Source organism: Muntiacus reevesi, chromosome 5 (assembly GCF_963930625.1).
Source record: "Muntiacus reevesi chromosome 5, mMunRee1.1, whole genome shotgun sequence".
In the NCBI taxonomy this organism is placed as follows: domain Eukaryota; kingdom Metazoa; phylum Chordata; class Mammalia; order Artiodactyla; family Cervidae; genus Muntiacus; species Muntiacus reevesi.
Genome location: NC_089253.1, coordinates 3,189,097 through 3,211,107, shown reverse-complemented (window position 1 = coordinate 3,211,107; position 22,011 = coordinate 3,189,097). Strand labels below are relative to the sequence as shown.

General features: G+C 42.8%; 1 protein-coding gene, 1 non-coding gene and 1 pseudogene across 3 annotated transcripts in view; 2 read left to right on the top strand and 1 right to left on the bottom strand.

Moving 5' to 3' along the window:
• The window catches only part of FAT3 (FAT atypical cadherin 3), a 624,278-nt gene that overhangs the window by 65,740 nt on the left and 536,527 nt on the right, over window positions 1–22,011 (top strand). The window lies entirely within an intron of this gene.
• Window positions 3,247–3,355, bottom strand: LOC136170064 (U6 spliceosomal RNA). Its single transcript, XR_010663521.1, has one exon. It is a non-coding gene; the product is annotated as a U6 spliceosomal RNA (small nuclear RNA).
• LOC136168686 (septin-2-like) overlaps window positions 14,269–22,011 on the top strand; it is a 28,815-nt pseudogene continuing 21,072 nt past the window's right edge.

Genomic DNA, 22,011 nt, shown 5'->3' with positions numbered 1-22,011 from the left:
CCATCACCCCTCCAGGCCCCTAAGTCTTACACAGGGCACTAGGAGCTATAATGAAATCAGGACCTCCCCTAAATCTACAAGTGAGAGTCTGAACCCAGTGAGAGTCTGCTGTTTCTTGAGCAAAGCAGAAAAACGCGTCCTGGGTTGGTGTTCCGGCCAATAGAGAATACTTGATGTTGATTAGAAAGTTAGACCCCCTAGGTGATTTCTCTGGCACATGTGGTTTTCCATTGCAAAATAAAATGTAGTTGCATTTATAGAATTTTAATTTTAGCCTGTTTTTTCTTATTTTGCCTTTTTAAAGCATTGCATCAGCTTTGTATTTCTTCACTATCTCTTCGCCAACAAGAAATACAACACACAGGCTTAGATGATGTTCTGTCTTGGAAACATATTTGACAAAGCTACATATAGTAACGGCATAATTTTCTCAGCAGGAGAGCACTACATACTCTCTTGCAACTGGGCTTTGAAAAAAATCTAAAGAATACACTTACTTGGATAAATGCGGCTTGTGTTTTAATATTTTTGCAGTGACATCTTTGATTCTGAACATTCCCAGTTGAAAAAAATAATGAAACTTTTTTTTCCTGATGTGTGAGAGAGAAAATGGATCCTCCTGCCAATTTCAGCATGAAGAACCACGGTGCCTGTTTAACTTGTTCTCTTTGTAAAATTATAAGCCTAGAATAATCCTGCCATTTCCCAACTCTGAAATATGTTTTCATCTGATCTAATTTATTCAACAATGAGTGCTGACCGCGTTCCACAGATTGATCATCCTCTCAGTTTGTTACTTGCCTTGGGTACTGCATTCCTGGATGTTTGTGTGTTCTTGGCGAATCTGAATCAGGATGGGCATAGAATCAGAAGCCCTGGAGTAGGAACAGATGCCCCAGGCCCTTAGCTAATCTGTCCTGCATCACTGGAATAGCAGAATTGTATTTTATTCCCCTTGTGCTGGCCACAGTTTCAGAAGAGTGGAGTCTCACTGGAGCAAACTTGCTCCACACTTCATATATCCATGGCTGTGGTTTGGAAAGACGCTGCCTTGTCATGGTTGAACAAAAGAACATCTATAGTGTCAGAAAGGAACAAAAATACCACTAGGCACAAGGCAGGTGGTTCAAAGCATCTGAAATCTGGGACTAACTTTGGGGGTTTCCCTGGTACCATTGGCTTTGCAAGGTCCAAGTGATCCCCTGAAATATACTTTGTTATAATCTCCACCACTTTTAATTTTAAAAAGTGTTATTTGTCTTTGGCTGTGCTGGGTCCTTGTTGCCGCACTGGGCTTTCTCTGGTCACAGCCGTTGGGGCTACTCACTGCAGTGACTTCTTTTGTTGCAAAGCATGGACTCTAGGGCCTGGGCTCAGTCGTTGTCGTTCCCGGGCTCTGGATTCAAAGATTACACATGCTTAGTTGCCCCAAGGCATGTGGAATCTTCCCGGGGCCAGGGATCGAACCTGTGTCCCTTGCATTGGCAGGCAGATTCTTAACTGCTGGACCACTGGGGAAGTCCGTGTCTCTACCACTTGAAAGATGAGGAAGAGTGTGAATAACCATGTGGGTCAATATATTCGTCTTCCAGTATAAGATTTTTTTTTCTTTGCTGTGTTTTAAACAAACCACCATCCCACAGACAGAACTCCTTAAAACCTATTTTTAACTTTTCATGTTAACATTAATGATAATTAATTTCTATGACCCTTGAGTTAGTTTCTTATACATTTTTCTTTCTTCGGGAAAATGAGCATGCTGTTTTGTTAAGCATGTGTAACAAACCACGGGCAGAGCCACCTGGATCAGATATCTCTAAGCTTCGTCAGTGCTTTATCCGGTACAGGACACTGACTTGGCTTGTGGCATAAACAGCTCACGTGGTTCCCACCAGTCCCTTGAAAGCAATTAGCATTTTAGCAACCCACCCCAGAAACTGCCTGACAGATGAGGTTTCCGTGAGGCATGAGATCACCTACGAGTCACTGTTGTTGAGTGGGTCCTGGTTCACAGAAACTGGTGAGATGCTTTCTCAGGGCTCTTCCACATCCCTCAGAGGTGCAGATCTGTCCATATCCTGCTGAGAAAGATGGACGTGTCTGACCTTTGGTGGGAGCAGAGGGTGGGTACCAGAACACATGCTGGAGGTTAGGCAGCAGCCAGGGAAATTTGGCCAAGGCAGCTTGCATATGTGCCTTGGATAATACCAACCATGCAGAATGATCCTGAAGATGGAGCAAGGGAATAGAGGATAAAACGGCTATTGAGACAATCGTTTGGTTAATTTCCCTTTTCAAATTTAGAAATGAATTCCTGGTCGTCATTGCTTTTGTACAACCTGCTCTTTTGATATTTCTTAAGAAATGGTGCTGACTTTGTTGTTGAGTTTAGTTTAGTTCCTACTTTAAGACTGTTAACCTATTATGAAGGTCATTTCTAAATCACAGCTATGGGGAACAGTTTGCTGTCAGCTGGTAACAGGTTTGTGTTTCTCATTAGATAATTAAACCCATTCCACTGACTCAATTTTGAATTGTACACTCTCAAATTCAGCATTCAGTTGAGTTCAGTTCAGTCGCCCAGTCGTGTCCAACTCTTCAGCATTAAAATACATGTATTGGATACCACTTAGATAGTTTGCTGGATTCTGGAAATAGCAACATGAAAAGAATGGACTCTGCCCTTCTGAAAGATATGATATGGAAGACAGATGTGTAAACCAATAACTACCAAGGGGTGTGATAGGTGAATGTAGCCACAGAAATGCTAAGGTAAAAGCTGAGCATGAAAGATGTCATTACCAACTTTGCAGGAGGAATATGTGACTCAGGGAAGACGCAGAAAGGAAATGATTCCTGAATCGAGTTATCAGGAGAGAAATTTACCAGAAAAGGAAAAGACATGATGGAAAACATACTGGACAGAGGCAGTATGAGCGCAGTTGCATAGATGGGAATTTTTATGTAGTTAATCTTTTTTTCTTTTACATTTATTTTTATTGAATTGTAGTTGGATTATGGTGTTGTGTTGAGCTGCTGCTGTTCAGCAGATTGACTCAGTTTACATATATATACTTTTTCATATTCTTTTCCATTATGGTTCATAACAGAATACAGACTGTAGTTCTCCTGTGTTATACTGTGGGACCTTGTTGTTTATCCACTCTATATATAATACTTTGCATCTGCTAATCCCACACTCCCACTCTTACTGTCTACCACTGCCTCCCTCTTGGCAATCACTAGAAAAATATGTAATGCTTCATGAATTTGCATGTAATCCTTATGCAGGGGCCATGCTAATCTTCTCTGTATCATTCCAATTTTTTAGTATATGTGCTGCCAAAGAAAACACAGTTTTAAACCACTCTGGATGGGAAAGAATTGACTTACAGAATCTAAAAAAAATAAAATTGAAAACAAAAAGAGCCCAACTAAAGTAACAGATTCTGGCTCTATTAATAATGGCATACAGTATCACTGGTGATCCCTGTGGATATTTAAGCAATAGCTGTTCTTAAATTTAGGTGAGAACCATCTTCCTTAAATTTAGGAGAAGAAATAGTAGTAGTAGGTTTAGAAGCTGCTTTCCCCTTAAACCAGCAGGTGCCCCTGTGTGCCTGTTGAGTGGGTGTGTGTGTGTGTGGGGGGGGGGGCTCTGAGCTGAGAATCCTAGCCTCCTTTCTACGCCCCCAATGGGGGCGTCACCTCGGGCATGTCACTTAGCAGAGTGTCTTTCATCTTGATCAAAATGAGCTGTTTGTGTTTCTATCTAAATTCTCCTTCCAACTCTGATCTCATTACCTATCAAAACACCTTGTAATACACTTTGACACATGAAGGAGAATAATTCACCTGTCTCAATGGTTGCCTCATACTGGATAACTGTATTTCATAATACTATTCCATATCTTTTAGATTACTTAGTAAATGTATTTTATGTAGTGATAACCTCATACCCTGAAGAAGCCATTTACTAGGCTAGAGAAGCAGTTACTTTAAAAAAAAAATATTTAGGGGCTTCCCTGGTGTCTCAGTGATAAAGAAACCGCCCGCCAATGCAGGATACTTGGGTTCCATCCCTTACCCAGGATGATCCCACGTGCCTCGGAGCAACTAAGGCCGCGCCCCACAACAATTGAGCCTGCGCGCTGGAGCCCACGATCCCGGAGCCCGCGCGCCACAAGAGAGGCCACTGCCTGAGAGGCCCCGGCTGTGACTAGAGAGCCCCCCATGCAGCAGCAGACCCAGCACAGCCACAAATGAGTTATCTTAAAAATGATACTTAGGAATAGCTGTAACAATAACCAGCCTCCGTGAAGAAGTTAAACAAGCTTCCTCTCTCCCCAACAGAGAACACAAACTTGTCCATTGTAACACCACCGAGCATCTCTCCGACTTGGTGCCTTGTTGTAATCCGGTCGCCCTCCCCGTGTGACGGGGTGTATCACGTCATCAGAAGGCGCCGTGCGCCGCAGCAAAGATGCAGCTTCGAGCAGCGTCTGCCTCTTTGTGCCTGCAGGTCCCCAGGAAGCATCTGATTGGCCTACCGACCCTGCCGCCCTGGGGATCACTCCAGCCAAGAGGGCTCATCCCCCGCTTGCAGTAACATGCATAATGTAGTTTGCTTAGGGAATGTGTTCGGGTTCTTTTCTGAATCAAAATTCCATTTGTTTGTTTGTTTTTATTGACATAACTTTGCTGAGAATTGCCTTTGTGGTATGTGTTACTAGCAGAGCTGGAACCACCACACATAGAGTGCTTTCAGTCTTTGCAACACAGGTGTGCCTGTTACAGCTTTTAGGAAATCACTCGGCTTGGAGAAGAAAACATTTGTTAATATTTGGACGTCCTGGCCAAACATCATTCCAGTATTCAGAAATTATCAGCAAAGCAAAGGAGTGTTCAGAGAGGCTCTGGCCTCTCCCTGGCCCCCTCCCCGTGAGACTTCTGACTTACATTCACCAAATCTGAAAGCCCTTTAGTGCAGGCTTCCTGCTTCCCTCCCCCAATCCATATTCTATATTAAATTATTAGTGTTCTCTATATAAACTCCTTGGGAAACCAGAACCCTTATTATGACTTCTGGATTTCATTTTCCTTACATAAGCATTTAATGATAAAACAGCTTTCATGAACACTTAACATTTCTGTTCCTGTTAAACGTTCTTAAATTTCATAGTAGTATGCTATGTTCATTTCCATGTAGCATTCTTAAAAGTGGCTTAAGGCGGTGCATGGTCCCCAACCGTTTTGGCACCAGGGACAAGCTTTGCGGAAGACAGTTTTTCCACAGACCAGGGGTGGGATGGTTTCAGGATGATTGAAGCACATTACATTTATTGTGCACTTTATTTCTATTATTATTATATCAGTTCCACTTCAGATTAAACCCCAGAAGTTGGGGACCTCTGGTTTAAGGGTCTTGCACACTGCTAAGTCAACCTGACTTCCAGGAAAACCTTGTATAGGCTGCAGGTGATGAATATTTATATTGACCTACAAAGACCCAGGAAGTTCATGGGGCCCTAGTTTGTATTAATCCCACTATAAAGTGTGCCTGAAGCAGAGAGTTTGGGGCTTAAAAAAGCTGAAGATCTCCATGAAGATTAATAATAAGATATAAAGCAGAGATAGCAAGATTATATGACATTTCTTTTAGACCTTGGATTTCTTTAATCCCTAGGTGTGTTGGGTTAGTGCTTATCTTCATGAATGGATTACCAAGGTGGATTTCACTCTCTGCCTTTCTAATGCTTTATTTTTATGACTGCTGTTACTGTTGTATATTTGTTCATCTCAACTGTGTACCCGTCACTAAAGCCAAGGCCCCTGACCAGTCTTAAATGAGATAAGTAAGAGTCTGGAGCCAGCAATTCAATTTCAGGTGTACTCTTTTTAATTTACTTGAAGACTTTATGCCATCCCTCCAGCTAAAGGACAGAATCACAAGTTGACTCAAGGGATAACTTGCCATCTTTCAAGGGTAAACTCATCGAGTCTTTAAAGAATTTGGGGAACTTGTGTAACAAAAAAGATTGTTTCCTTGAGGATGTCCAAGGCAGAAAAACATGGAAAGCTCACTTAGATTTTAAGCCCATTTTTATTCCTTTAGTTGATTGTCAGAGCAGTGGTCAGCAAAGCCCAACCTGTAGGCTGGCTGCCTGATTTTGTTGGTTTTTTAAAAATTTATTCATTTATATTTATTTGGAGGATAATTTACAACATTTAGAATATTGTGTTGATTTCTGCCATACATCAACATGAATCAGCCACAGGTAAACATATGTCCCTTCCCTCTTGACAGGGACGGGCTGGGATGGGAGGAGGGAGGGAGGTTCTGATTTTGTTCAGTTTTAATGGGACACAGCTTTTACCACACAAGGCAGAGGTGAATAGCTGCCACAGAAACCTTCTGAATCACAAAGCTTGAAATATTTACTCTGACTCTTTACAGAGAAAGTTTGCAGAACTCTGCCTTAGGATATTATTGATACTTAATATTCGTGAGGACAGTTAGTTAGTAATTATAGGTTGTAAAAGGAAGAGTCTTAGATTAGCATAAACACACTACCACATATAAAATAGATAGCCAACAAGGACCTACCATATAGCACAGTGAACTATATGGGGTATCTGACAAGAACCTGTAAGGGAAGAGAATCTGAGAAGGAACAGATGCATTTGTATGTATTGGAGAAGGAAATGGCTACCCACTCCATTCTCCAATATTCTTGCCTGGAGAATCCCACACACAGAGGAGCCTGGCAGGCTATGTCCATGGCATTACGAGAGTCAGACATGGCTTAGTGACCAAACCACCACAACCAGCACCACTGTATGTATGTATAACTCAGTCGCTTTGCTGTATATCTGGAACTTCACCACATTGTAAATCCCCTATTTCTTTTCTTTCTTTTTTAAAAAATGCTTATTTCTTTGTTTGGCTGTGTTGAATCTTGGTTGTAGCACGTGAGATCTTTAGTCTTTAGCTGTGGCATGAGGGGTCTTTAGGTTGCAGCATGCAGAACCTCTAGCTATGGCATGCAAACTCTTAGTTGCAGCATGTGGGGTCTAATTCGCTGACCAGCGATTGAACCCAGGCCCGCTACATTGGAGCATAGAGCCTTAGCCACAGGAACACCAGGGAATTCCCCCAAATCAACTGTATTTCAATTAAAAAAAGGAAGTGGTCTTGTCACTAAGTCCATGCATTACGATTTCTGCTTTCCCCAAAGTGAACATTGTTTGACGCTCACAAAGGATGCAGTGGGGAAAAGCCGAACCAAGGTTACCCGTGGATGGCTTCACTCAGCCTTAGTTCATGGAGATATTCTGGAGCCTCCGTTCTCACTTTCCACCCAGTTTCATAGCGAGTGGGATTTCACATCCAAGTTCTGGTCCCAAAGGATTTAACAGTTCCAGAAGTCAGGGTTAGAGTGAGCAATGATCAGCCTCTCAATTCCGGTGGGGCTTGGAGGGCAGAGAGAATACCCATCGTAACCAAATCTGTAATAATAATTTAAATTCTACAAATTCCAGGACTCTAGCAGCTTGATTTAGGAAATCTTTCCTTTCTTTTTTTTTTTTTAAACAAGGGGAAGATACACAAACAGATTAAAGTGCACTTGGAAACCCAGCCGGCTTGTTTCTCACCTCCCAAAGGAGCACTTGACTCCCCGTTACACTGTTTTCCCTTTTTATCAAATTGCTAAGAAACAGTAACTCAATTGATTTAAATGATTTCTATCACACATAGCCTTTAAGACAAGTAATCGGTTTATTATGCTCAGTCATAACAATGGCATTTTACTTCTATGAATTGTATTTCCAGCAGCACTCATAACTACTCAGTTTGACTCCGTTTATTAACTTTCTCATTTTTCCATTAACTGATATTTTTCCATCTCAGATAATTTGCCTGCCCATTGATATTGCATAACTCAATAGAAATATGTTTTTCAAAAGAATGAACAGAACATTCTTTGAGGCTTAGATAAAATGATTTTATCTGAATATATCACGAAGAATAATGCTTCAGTTTTTGTTTTAGTCAAATTTCACTTTTAATGTTGTAATCTTAATATCACTTTGAATTTAATTACATTAATTTTGTGGCTTGCTATTTAGTAGTTTCTTATTGCTGAGAGCCTAGATATTGAAAAAAATCATTTTCTACTTTTTAGATAAGAAGATATTCAATTTTAATTTATTCAGCTCTTGTCTGCAAAATTAATTAGAAAAGATGCCTGGTTTTGTATTAATAAGTTTCAGTTTGGTGTTTTATTCTCTGTTGAGTCCCTTTCAGTCTCTTGCTGAAGCCAAGTAGGCCTGCATAAGGCATTTGCATTATTTTTTTTAGCTTCCTCCTGTTTTATTGGCAAGTGACCATGTGTATGGTAATTGAGCAATTGTCTGCTTACTTGGGTTTATGGAATTTACATCAGCAAGTTTTGGAGATCTTAAATTTTGGTCTCCAAACAGACTTGAAGAGGAAGCTTTCTGAAACACCATCATTTGGTTAAAAATGTATTTGTATTTAATTGAGTGACAGTCACTCTCAAAACACTGAATCTGCATTTCCCTTTCCTCTGGGCCACACCTTGTGCCTTCCTAATCACAGAGACTGGAGACTGAGGCAGCTCTGCAGTCACGCGGGGACGCCTGACGGCCCGGGAGTGGGGCGGCTGCAGACAGGGCCCCGGGGAGCCCGCAGTCAGCCCTCTTGGCCTTCCTGCGCCGCCCGTTGCCTCTGCCGTCCACCAAGCGCTGGTCTTCCTTCCTCTCTGACAGCTGCAGAGCCTGACATTGAGATGGGGAGGTGACCTTTGTCGGGGTCCCCCAGCCAGTGCGGCAGAACAGAGCTTTGAGCTGTACTTTGTGGCTTGATCACTTTGTCTTTGGCCTTCCTTGTCATGTGTGGTTGACTCTCCATCAAGAGCACCTCATCTCTGCCCTGACTGCATCCTCCGCTGTCCACACCCGCTCATACCTGAACCGCCCGTGCCCTGCCCCCTTCACCTGACACTTCCGGTCCATTCCCGCCTGCCTCTGCTTGGGCTTCCCTGACCCGATTCACTTTTTCAATTCCCGAGGGCAGCCTTACTGTTTTGTTCTAATTCTATGACCAGTGCCGCTGGTAATAAGATAGGGATTGCATTGAGTCTGCAGATTGGTTGCCTTGGGAAGCAAGTGACTATGACGATGCTCACTCTTGCAGTCCAAGAACGCAGTGCATCTTTCCATTCATGTGGGCTTCAGCTTCTTTCATCAGTGTCTTAGAGTTTTTGGAGTAGAGGTTTTTTGCCTCCTCAGGTGGATTTATTCCTAGGTATTTTATTCTTTTTGACAACATGGCAAAGGGGATTGTTTCCCTAATTTCTCATTCTGGTATTTTGTTGTCAATGTATAGAAATGCCACACATTTCCGTATATTAATTTTGTATCCAGCAACTTTACTGAATTCATGGATGAGCTCTAGTGGTTTTCTGGTAGCAGTTCTAGGGTTTTCTATGTATAGCATTATGTCATCTGCACGCAGTGGCAGTTTTAAGAAGAAGGGATGCAGGCTTTGATAAGGAGAAACTTGGCGGGGCGCCTGGGATCGGGGAGAAGGATACTTGGCCTGAGGCTGCGGTGAGATGCTGGGACCAGGCTGCACGTGCGGATGCGTGTGCTAGCAGCGGGAGCAGAAAGGTGTGCAGTGAAGGAGACGAAAGGCCGAGGGGCCTGCGTGCAGACACAGGGCTGTGGCTGCTGAGGGCTGCTGGGACTTGGTGGCTAGGGATGAACAGGAAAAGTTCAAGTTTTACATCACCGCCTGCTCCTTCTGCCTCTGTAACTTGGCTTCTCCTTGTAGAGTCTAGCTCACGTAGGTCACGTAGTCTCAGAAAGTGGGGCCTTGCAGTACTAGAAGCTGGAGCTTATCTCACCCTTGTCCTGCTCTTTGCTGTCACCCAGCCCCTGCAAACCTGCTTAATCATGCCTGTCCGGGTCAGACATCCTCCTCCGCGTCTTGACTGCTGTTCCCGTGCGTGAAACCGCTTAGTTGAAACCAGCCTATTAGCAGCTAGTGTTGCCCACAAGAGTCTGTCTATAAAAACTCTGTGACCCCTTTGTTCAGAACTCAGAGCTTGGAGTGTTAACTGCTCTGGACCCGCCGGCGTAATACACGTCAGCTCTCCAGCTCTCCCCTTGTGATTGCTTGGTTTCCCGAATACTGGTTTCTGCAACAGGGAAATCCTGCCTTGCCCTGTGTCTGACAGGCAGTTCATGGATATTTATTGAATGGCCACAGGTGGAATCTGGACTTTGTACGTCTTCCTGTAAGGGAAATTAACTGAGTTGGAGAAGAGTGAAGCTAGGGATAGCATAGCCCAATAGGATGCCAGTATTATTCATTTTGCCTCTTCTCTGTTGTAAGATTCACAAAAAACTGGAGATACACTATAGGAAAACACTTCAGAATCATATTCTTAATTGATGTGTTTATATTTCATTCATTGTTAAGTTGTGACTCACTTTGCGACCTCATGAACTGCAGCATGCCAGGCTTCCCTGTCCTTCACCATTTCCACAAGTTTGCTCAAACCCATGTCCACTGAGTTGGTGATGCCATCCAACCATCTCATCCTCTGCTGCCCCTTCTGCTTTTGCCTTCGATCTTTCCCAGCATCAGGGTCTTCTCCGATGAGTCGGCTCTTTGCATTAAGTGACCCAAGTATCAGAGCTTCAGCATCAGTCCTTCCAGTGAATATTAAGGGTTGATCTCCTTTCGGATGGACTGGATTGATCTCCTTGCAGTCCAAGACACTATCAAGAGTCTTCTCCAACACCACAGTTCGAGAGCATCAGTTCTGGAGTGTGAAGTCAAGTGGGCCTTAGAAAACATTACCACCAACAAGGCTAGTGGAGGTGATGGAATTCTAACTGAGCTATTTAAAATCCTAAAAGATGATGCCATTAAAGTGTGTTTATATATATTATTTCTGGGGACTTCCCTGGTGGCTCAGCTGGTAAAGAATCTGCCTGCAGTGTGGGAGACCTGGGTTCGATCCCTTGGTTGGGAAGATCCCCTGGAGAAGGGAACGGCTACCCACTCCAGTATTCTGGCCTGGAGAATTCCATGGACTGTATAGTCCATGGGGTCACAAAGAGTTGGACACAACTGAGTGACGTTCACTTTCACTTATTTGTACTTAGAAAAAGTGATGTTGAAGACTGTTTGAAGCGTAGACCAAGTAGACTCTCTGACCCATGGGCCTTGCTCTTGCCTCTTCTTTGTCACTCTGTGTCCTGGGGCAGTTACGGACACTGCCTGCCAGCCAGCCCTGCATTCGTCTAAGTCAGTGCTTTTCAAACTGAGTTATGATCCCATCCATGGATCATGCTGTGAAGTCAGTGGGTTGCAGAGAGCATTTGAAATGACACATTATAAAATATAATAGAGATCATTGCATTGCACGTCACGAGCGTCAGTTATGTTTTGTGATAGAAAATACATTTCTTATTGCGGGTCACCAGGAAGTTTGAAACACAACATTTTAAGTGAAAAGAGCTCATTACTTAGGAATATCATAAATCTATCTTTAGCTCTGTGTGTAAAGAGATCATGTGATTTATTACGCCAGCCAGGACACATTTCAGAGGGAAAAGGGTAGCTCTTAATTAGACCACAACAGGTGTAAACTGGGCCTGCCTCAAGCTAATTAAGAATTATGGCCACTCTGCCTGTATTAGTCAGAGTTCTCCAGAGAAATAGGACTGATGGGATATATAGATGTATATACATCTAGATCCATCTATCTCTCTATGGAGCAGAAGAGACAGAGAGGGGGAAGGGAATGGGGGGATACTGAGATTTATTTTAGGGAATTGACATAGGTTCTCATAGGGGCTGACAAGTGGGAAATGCATATGACAGGCCAGCAGTTGGCTGGATACTCAGCTAAAAGCTGATGCTTCCGTTTAAGTCCAAATTCTGCTGTAGGCAGGGTTTCCATAGTGCAGGCCTGGGGGAATTCCTTCTTCCTTGGGAAACCTTTTAAGATCGTGAAGCTGATTGAATGAGGCCCACACACGTTCTGGAGGGTAATCTACTTTACTTGAAGTCTATTGATTTAATTATTTATCACATGAAATAATACCTTGGGACTTCCCTGATGGTCCAGTGGTTAGGAATCTGCTTGCCAGTGCTGGGGACACAGCTTTGATCCCTGGTCCAGGAAGACTCCACATGCCTTGGGGCAACTAAGCCTGCCTGCCCGCCCTAGAGCCCAAGCTCCCCAACAAGAGAAACTAGAGCATGGCCTTGGCTGCCCACAGCTAGGGAAAGCTGGTGTGTAGCAACAGAGGCCCAGCATGGCCAAAAAAAAAAAAGAAAAAATTAAGAATGAAGATATTCCTTTACAGCAACATCTAGACTGGTACTTGACCACACAGCCTGGGTGTCATTGCCCGGCGGAGTTGTCCTAGGAAATTACAATTACCCAGCACACCACTTAAGGAGGAGAGGTGGTGGATGAACACAGCTCAGACTTTCTTTAACGCCCTAAGGCTGTGCTGAGGCCGGACAACTTGTTAGGATTTTTGTTGTGCTATTTAATTTTATTTTTAGTTATTGGTAATAGATTTACTGAGTATTGTCAATTTGACCTTGTGGCTTCTTAAAATAATTTTTTAGAGAAAAAAAATTATTTTTTCACTTTGGTGGTTTAGATCACTTTTCTTTTTTTACTAAGCATGTAACTTTGTATTTAAAACTGTTTTAACATTTTATATTTTAACATTTTATAAAACATTTATAATGAAATATTTCATGAAATGTTTAGAGAAGAATGTTCCTAAATAGCTTTGCTGTTTGGGACACATTGTTTAAACTATAGAAACTGCTGTAAAAGTATCTTTGTAAGTAGTCAATAATTTGCCATGTCTCTTGCTGCAAGATAAAGTATGAGGGCTCTCAATTGCCCAGAAAATCCACAAAAGCATTGATTTTCACCAAATGGCAGGAACTGACCACTAGGCAGTTCTGCCCTGTAGTAAACTGCAACAGAGTAACCAGTAAACCCTTAGCAGAAACCTGGCCTTGTTAGGATCTTTGGAGAAGGAAAGAGAATTCTGCAAAGTTCTGTACTGAAAAATATCCAAATGAATCACTCATCCTTCATCTTTGCTGACCCAGTAGTCAACTTAGTGCTTAATTCCTGAAGTTCTGCATTTCCCCTACTTTTAGAAGGATTATTTGCCAACTACAGATCATTTGGAAGCTGTTTAAGAGGTTTGAAAAAGGAACAGAAATGAAAAATAGTAACTCTGATCAGAGTGATCAGAGTATAGTAGGATCATTAACATTTGAGCATTTCCTTTCCACCTCATTTTCTGTGAACTTTTAACAAATTAAAATTGCGTGACTTATATACTTCTATGCTTTGTGTTTTTGTCAGGTGCCTTTATAAGGGAACATTTTCCAGTGACAATAAGTACCTTCCATAAGTCTTGTCTGTAGTCTTCATGTGAGATGTAGTCTTCATCATGTGAGAATGTCCCATTTAAGTCATTCAGAGTTCTTCCCTGCTGGACCTTTAATATATTCACCAGTCCTCTTTTGTTGTTGTAAATAATGCTGCAGTGAACTGCTTTGTGAATGAAGCTTTCCTCTTGTTTGGATTTCTTTAGAAGAGCTTTCTGGTTGCTTAGGAAAATCACCATCATGAGCTTCCTACTGAGCCCTGCCTGTTCTGTCTGGGTCCTGAGGTTGGCCGGGAATGACCCTACCCCCAGCATCCTTGGAGACCTTCATGGAGAGCTGAGCTGCTTGCTAAGTGGCAACAGAAAGCTACTTTTTCAGGGGAGCCATTAACTTGGGTTGAGAAGGATGAGATTCAATGGATACTGATCAGGTGAGAGGCCCTATGGGTCTTGGAATGGTTCACTTCACAAGGGATTAAGGGAGCCTTGTGAGTTGAGGACTTGAACTTATAGGCCAGGAGAGCAAGGTGGGTCTGTGATGGAAATTCTTGCTGGGATTGCTCATGGCCCTCCCTGGCAGTGCATCATAAATGTGATGTTTGGGAAGAGGATGAAAGGAGACTGTCCTCTTAGAATCTCATGTTCATGTTTATGTGCATCATTTCCGCTGACAGCAGAAGCACAGTATGAGCTCATGCCCAAGTGCTTCTTTTGATTCTTGAAAATAAATCTGTTGTAAGTAGGATCTTCATCAGTAGTTAGGCTAAAGAACTCTCATACTGCCTTATTTCTCAGAACATGTGGTCAGGCAAGTTTGAGGTCACCGCTGTAGAAGCCCCTGATCATGATGCCATGTGGAGAGAACCCAAGCCACATTTTAGGGACTTGGAATCACTCCTGAATCATTTGCTGAATGTTGCATCTGCATCATCATCTCGTGAACCTATTGTCAAAGCTTTGCCTCCTTCTGGAGTCTTTGATGTTGCTTCGGAGCACTGGTTCTCAAGCCAGGTAAATCTTGACCTAAAAGTCAGTCTCCACCGCTGATTGGCTGTGTGACACAGACTGTTTGCCCTCCTGTGCATCTGTTCCCCTGCAGCTTGAAATGTCACATCTGTTTCTGAGAATCGTTCTGGGGTTTGGGTAAGCAGAGCAGTGCACACATCCCTCATCACACGCCAGTGTTCGCTACGTAAAGCTGGTTTATATTTATTAACGGCTGTTCCAAATTCTCTCTAGATGTTTGTCCTTAGGCTTGAAATTTCAGTGTCTGGTGGGTAGCTCTTCCCGGGTATCTATACTGGGGCTGATGCTAACTGACATTAGAATCACAAGAAACAGCCAACAGTGGTAATACAGCTCCTGAGGACTTCAGTCTTTGGGATTCTCTCTCCCTTCCTGTTCTTCGTATTTTCATTATTGACTCTGTGTCTAGTTCTCTGATAAGTGCTGGGGATTTTAAGTTGAATAAAATGCTGTATCTGACCTCACAAAGTCTTTGTGGCCTAGTGCTTCCCAGATTTTTAGCATGTAGATGTGTAAATTAAAGTACTCTGAGGATGCTCTCGTTCACTTATGAGATACCCTGGGAGTTCTCTGGTGTGAAAAGCTCTTTATACTCCCATTAGTTTGATACCCAAAGTTATCTCTGCTTTGACAGGAATCTCTTCTGGAAGGAATGGGTTTCTAGCTTTCAGAGTTTAGACTCTGTCTGTCAGCTGAGCAAAACTTCAAGGACCTGGCTTTTCCTGACGTGGTTCCTGGTTCTGTCTGCCGCCACTCTCCTTAGAGACAGAGATGAACGTCTGCCTCTCAGATCCGGAAACGAGTCTGGGTGGGACAGAGGTCCATCTGCTCCACTGTGGCCTCTGACTTCCAGCTTCTGATGGGTCCACTCTGCTATTCTGGCTCCTGTTCTGTGTTGTTTTGCCTCCTGAGTAGAAAACCAGGAGAGTGTGGAGTGTTGCATAGCAGCCCTCAAATGAAAAAATTAAGAGAAGGCATATTTTTGCATTTGTCACGGAAACATCCAGAAATTTCAGTCTTGGATGGAAAGTAGCTTTATGACACTGTTTTCTCAATGCTGTCTTGATTCCTGTCTTTGAATTTTGGGTTAGTCAATGAATCGATCACTGAGAAGTACAGTAATAGCTATGACATTGATTCAGTGTTGGACTTTTCATTCTGGTCTCCTGGGAAACTTAGTGGATGGAATCTTAGAATGTCTGAGTAGTCAGTAAATAAACACTCATCCTCATTTTGAAGGATGCAAAGGCTTGTAAACTGAGATGTGAAATATTTAAGAAACTCTTAAAATCTCATAGCATATCAGAGTTGAAAATACTTTTGTGGTTTTCTAATTTACCTTTATGCATTTTAACAATGAGAAAACTTAAAGCCAACTTAAACTATTTCTCTGTGTTAACTGCACAGTGATTAATTGGAGGCAGAGATACTGTGTTTGGAGCCAACTCTCCCTCTTGTTAGCTTTTTGGCCTTGAGCAAGTTATTTAACCTCAGTGTCCTCATCTGCATCCAAGGGGGAAATTGTTTCAGTGTAGCTCATAGGGCTGTTTTAAGTTAAATGAAATAAGCCACCAGGTTGGTGCATTTCAGTAAACTTTAGCTATTATTATGATGGAGTGTGGAGAATGGTGAGACAAATCCTCTCTGAGCTGATCTGCAAAATTACATTTTCAACAGGTGTTCACGGTGGGTGAGGATATTCCAGGAAGGAGGGACACAGAGACAGGGACTTGAGAGTCTTAATGGGAACATTAGGAGTAATCCAGCTTGGCTCTGCTGTGTAATGCATGAATTCAAGAAGGGAGACTCAGAGCCTGAAAAAGTAGCTGAAACCTAATCAAGGCTGGTCTTGGATGCCAGGACATGGAATTTAAACTTCAGTCGTGTGTGTGTGTGTGTGTGTGTGTGTGTGTGTGAGTGAGTGTGAGAGAGAGAAAGAGAGAGGAAGAGGGACAGACAGACAGAGATATGATTATACTTGGACTAAAGGAGAGTAATTGATGAGGTTGTACAGGAAGGGAAGTTTTCTTTTGATAAAGTGGAATTATAGCTTGTAGTCTGACAGTGTATGTTAAAAACTTACAAATATGTCTCACTTGCCTGGCGATTCTAATTTTAGAAAAGCATGCAGAAATAATAGGTTAAAACTAACAACCTAAATATCTAATAATGGGGGCTTGGTTAAAAGGTAGCAAGTTTATATAATTCAATATTATCTAGTGATAAAATGATATTTCTTTTTAATTGACATAGATCACCGAGATAATGCTAAAATGATTCAGAAAGTGTAAAATACTATGTTTATGTGATCTCATAAAAATATATGTGTATGTATGATGGCCCATGCTTTAATTCATAAAAGTCCGGCAGGGATTTAAACCAAAATATCAATAATGGTTACCTTTGGGTGACTTTAGTTGAATTAAAAATATATATAACATAACATTTACTATTTAACCATCCTTAAGAGAACAGCTCTGTGATGTTAAATACATTTACCATTGTATTGCAGCCATCTCCATCTCTAGAATATAGGTAATTTTTCTTTATTCTTCATACTTTTATCTAGTGTTTGAATTTTTTAGTTTTATAGCTGAAACAAAATTTGAGTTAAAAAATATAAAGTGAGGTTCCAGGGTTCACAGGGATGCTATTGCTGGGATGAGGGAAATCACGCCCTGACTCGGTTCATGACTGGTGGAGCGGAGAGGAAGCAGAGGGACTGAAATAGAGGGCCGACTGTGCTCGTGATTTTATTACAGGGTCCAATCCCCGTGGATCAGACGTGCTTTTCTCTGAGATGCCTTTGGGACACCGTGTTTATGGGAACTGGACTTGGGAGCTGCTGGGGACTGAAGGCATTTGGTGTGCACTGTAGACTGTACGGCAACCAAGCCCCCAGATTCACGACCAAGCTGTCACAGCAGCTTCTGGAAACCCGGGGACCCAGGGCTGGTCGAGGTTGCATATCTAAGGAAATGTCCACAGAGGCACCAGTCCTCGCTTTGGCGCCTGGCTGCCTGTGGGAGAGCCTTCCTCTGTGAGAGCATCAGGGACCTCCTTATCAGTTTCATGCTTCATATAACTGGATTCTCTGAGGCCCAGATTCCTTCACTTATAGGAACCTTTGTTGTGTCAGGATTAACAAAAGGTCTCAAAGTAGCAAAACACTAAACTATTTAAATTTATTTTCTGCAACACATAGGCTCCAGTGCTCTGTTCGGAAGCAGAATTGAGAATATTTTAGCACTTTTTTCTCATATACTCTGTCTTACTAGGTATGTTTATTATACAATGTAAAAGACAGATTTCCCCATAAGATAGAAAAATAACTCCATAAGGAATCGTCCTTCAAGAAAAACCACATGGTTTCATTTAGGGACATTTCTCAGAAGCTCACTTTGTCTCAGCAGACATGGAGCAAAGCTACTGCACAGAAGCACAGCTGCTGTAGTGGAGGGGAGAAGGAACACGAGCGGGTGTCTGACCCCAGGGCCCGTGATCTACTCAATGGATTGCAGCTGAAGTCAGTACGTGTGTAAGCATCTTCACGGGAGACCTGGGCTTCTGAGAGGCGCACAGCTCTTAGGATGGTGGCAGTCTCCCCGGGTGATGGGCTAAGGAGGATTGGGAGGGTGGAGCCTGGCCCAGAGCCTTGAAGGAGGGGTGACTGAGATGAGGAGGTGATACATCAAGAGGTGTCTTCTGGATGGAAAGAAGAGCCCAAGTGAAAGTGCAGAGTTGGGGATGTACAGTGTAATGTTTGCCTAATGGGTTTCCCTGGAAGTAGAATTAGAGGCGAGGATTGGAATGCAAGTCCTTTATTAGTGGGTGATCCCAGGAAACATTTGCACGGAGTCAGGAAATGGGGACAAGTGGGGAGAGAAGCCAGTAAAGGCTGGGTCATGAAGACGCTGAGCTCATAGGGCCAGAGGAGCTCAGCCCTGCAGGGGAGCTCTGACGGACAGTGTGGAACACGCCTCAGACTTATCCCAGCCGAGGGCAAGGCAGCCCCGTTCACAGCTCTTGGACCCCTGCCGCTTGAGGACACTCCCAGGGGCATGGATGCGGGCCCTTCCAGAGTGCCCTGCCCAGATGGAACGCACGTCTGTGGCTGGAATAAAAAGCTCTCAGCTGTTAGGCAGAAATCTTAGTTTCTCCAACCTAACTCCTGGGACTAGAAACATAATATCACATAAATGGTAATGTTAAATTATATGGCTGCTATGAACTGAAAATTTCTGTCCTTCCAAATTCATATGTTGAAACCTAATACCCAATATGATGATATTTAAAGGTGAGACCTTTGGGAAATGATTAGATTTAGATGAAGTCATGAGGGTGAGGTCCTCAGGATCGAATCAGTGCCCTTTTAGAAGAGCTTAGTTAATGTCTGTCTCTGCCGTGTACAGCAAGAAGGGGGCTGTCTGCAAACCAGGAAAGGGGTCTTGTCAGACACCAGTTCTGCCTATACCTTGATCTTGGTCCTCCCAGCCTTGCAAATTGTGAGAAATAAATTATTTAATCTAGTCTGTGATATTCTATTATAGCAGCTTGCACTGACTAAGACAGTGGCAAAAGAGGTTTTGCAGATAGAATAAGGACATTCATCAACCAATATAGTTGTTTTTTAGTTAATAAACTAAACTATATTTGGGCCTAATGTAATTATGTGAGCTCTTGAAAATGAGGGTGTTTTCTCGGCCTATGTAATTATGTGAGCTCTTGAAAATTAGGGTGTTTTCTCTAGCTATTAGCAGAAAGAAACCAGATTCAAAGCACAGGAAGGACTCAATCTGCCATTGGTATCTTTGACTATGGAAGGGACTACATGGAAAGAATCTGAGAGTAGTCTCTGCCTGCCGAGAGCAACCCCAGCTGGGAAGCCAGCAGGACACCAGGGATCTCAGTCCTACAACCATAGGAATAGGATCTTGCCAACAATCTGTGTGGGCTAGAAAGCCGATTCTTTCTCAGAGCCGCTGAAGGAGGGTCCAGTCCGGCTGATAGCTTGATTTTGGCCTTGTGAGACCCTAGGCACAGCAAGTTCACTTGGACTCTTAAGACAGTAAATGAATGGAAACTAGGATGATAAATTTGTGTTGCTGGAAAAAAATGCTCTTGGACAGTGATACTCAGATTTGTTTGTAATTAGAACCTTTAGCATGTAACAAAGAAAGAGATAAAATGTTGAGCTATATCCATAACATGAATGGTCATGGTGGAGAGGTGTCAGTGGAAGAAACTGAGATTAGAATGAAGGAGAATGGGCTTCCATGGTGGTCAGACAATAAAGAATCTGTGTGCAGTGCTGGAGACCCAGGTTTGAACCCTGGGGTGAGGAGGTCCCCTGGGGAAGGGAATTACAGCCCACTCCAGTATTCTTGTCTGGAGAATTCCTTGGACAGAGGAGCCTGGCGGGTTACAGTCCATGAGGTCACAGAGAGTCAGGTATGACTGAGTGACTAACACACACACACACACAGCAGATTGCCATGCAGTGTCTTAGAAGTCAATCAATGTGAAGGAAAATTTCAGTAAGGAGGGACAGTTGAAAGGAAAGCAGTATTTTACCAAAAACATAGTCGTGATTATGCTTTCATGATTGGATAACCCCAAATTATCCAAATATGTGTTAATTGAGCGGTCTGATGGAATAGGCTTGCTCCGAAAATTGCTTCTAATTCTGGCTTTGCTATTCACTAGCACTGTGACCTCAGGAACATCCCTCAACTTTTCCGGATCTCAGGGTCCTGTTGAGTAAAGTGAGGTGGTTGATTCCAGTCTCTCCCAGCGCCAAGAGGCAATTTATTTGGATGCAAAGATATGGTACAGTTCCCGCCTCACTCCTTGTCGTCTATTAAGTTCATAAGTGTACTGCACGTTAGTCAAAGAAGTAATCTAATTTCACAGTTAAATAAAGAGCTAATTTAAATGACTATTGAAATTAAAATGTTCATCGAATTCATTTGCTGGCTCTAATAAATGCACTCTCCAGCGTTCCCTAACCCCGCCCATTCTCCGAAGCCCACACCCTGTATCTTGTCTCCGCCTGTTCCTCTGTCTCCAGATGGACTCTAGAATTATATTATTACATGTTGTTTTACTTTTATCTATGGCCATTTTGGCAGCAGGAATTATACATATTTCCCTGACAGAGAGCTTTACGTGGAGCATGTGTTTGAAAGATTAATGTAAGCAATTGCTTCTGGAACAATTAATCTTGTTTTCCCATAGTAATGAAAAATGAATAATCAAAAGCAATAAATTGTGCCTAGAAGATGATAAATACTTCTTCAAGCATTTTAGCACTGACTGTGAATTACAGCTGACCCCCAGATGGGGAAGGATGAACATGACCAGTGGAAACTCCACAGTGGGCGCCACTGAGCTTTAATAGCAGTCTTTAGCTGCTTGATTGATTTCATCGTTCCCTATCAGAACCCCGAGGACCGACTGTCTGTCCTGCTGATTTAAATCTCAAAATGGCATCTTGTGCCGATTAGGGGAGTCTGTGTTTAAACCACTATAGAACGGTTGTCTCTTTTCTGTTCCTTAACTAATGTGTGGACGCAAGTGGAGTTGCATTAGGGTTTAAAATATGAATAGTAACAACTGAATAATTCTAGTTCTACGCCCTGCAGGCTGGGAACCCCGGAGGGATGTGTTTTATCCAGAACTTCATCAGCTTCCTGGATGTGAAGCCACTTGAGTAAATTCGAGAAGGAATCCTCGGAGACTTACTTTGACTTTCAGCTGCCCATCTTCTGTAGGCCCATTCATGAACCAGGCTTTACTTTAGACGTAATAAGTTTTGGAAAAAACAGTGTGTCTCTTTCATGAGACATTCTGTGAGGTAATGAAGCCCTGAAATAAGTGATTGGCTTTCTTTTGAGATGTAGCACTTGAGAAGTATATTTGAGCACATGTGGCATTCAGATTCCTATGTGCAATGCTACCATACATGCATACATTCATACATATATGTGTGTGTGTGGGTGCGTGCTCAGTCCTGTTCAACTCTTTGTGACCCCATGGACTATAGCTCACCAGGTTCCTCTGTTCATGCAAGAATATGGGAGTGGGTTGCCATTTTCTACTCCGGGAGATCTTTCTGACCCAGGGATCAAACCCATGTCTGCTGCATCTCCTACATTTGCGGGTGGATTCCTCACCACTCCATCACTGGGGAAATCACATACATACATACATACACACATGCATATGCATGCATACATACAAACATATATAATATAGTTGTGACCATACTTTCTCCACATTGAAGAAGCAAAAATTCCTTGACCAGTGTAGACTCGGGGCCCTTTACAAAGCAGCAGTCAGGTGCAGAGACCCCTGAAATTTTCTGCAAAGATGATGGCAGAGGGAATCAAGACAGGACCCCAGTCAGGCTCCTTTGCACTGTGTGCAGCTGCCTGCATTTAATGTGTTTTCATGCGTTTGTATCTGCCTGCTACTGGCCATATTTTCACGCTACTGAATCAAAAAGCTGATGTG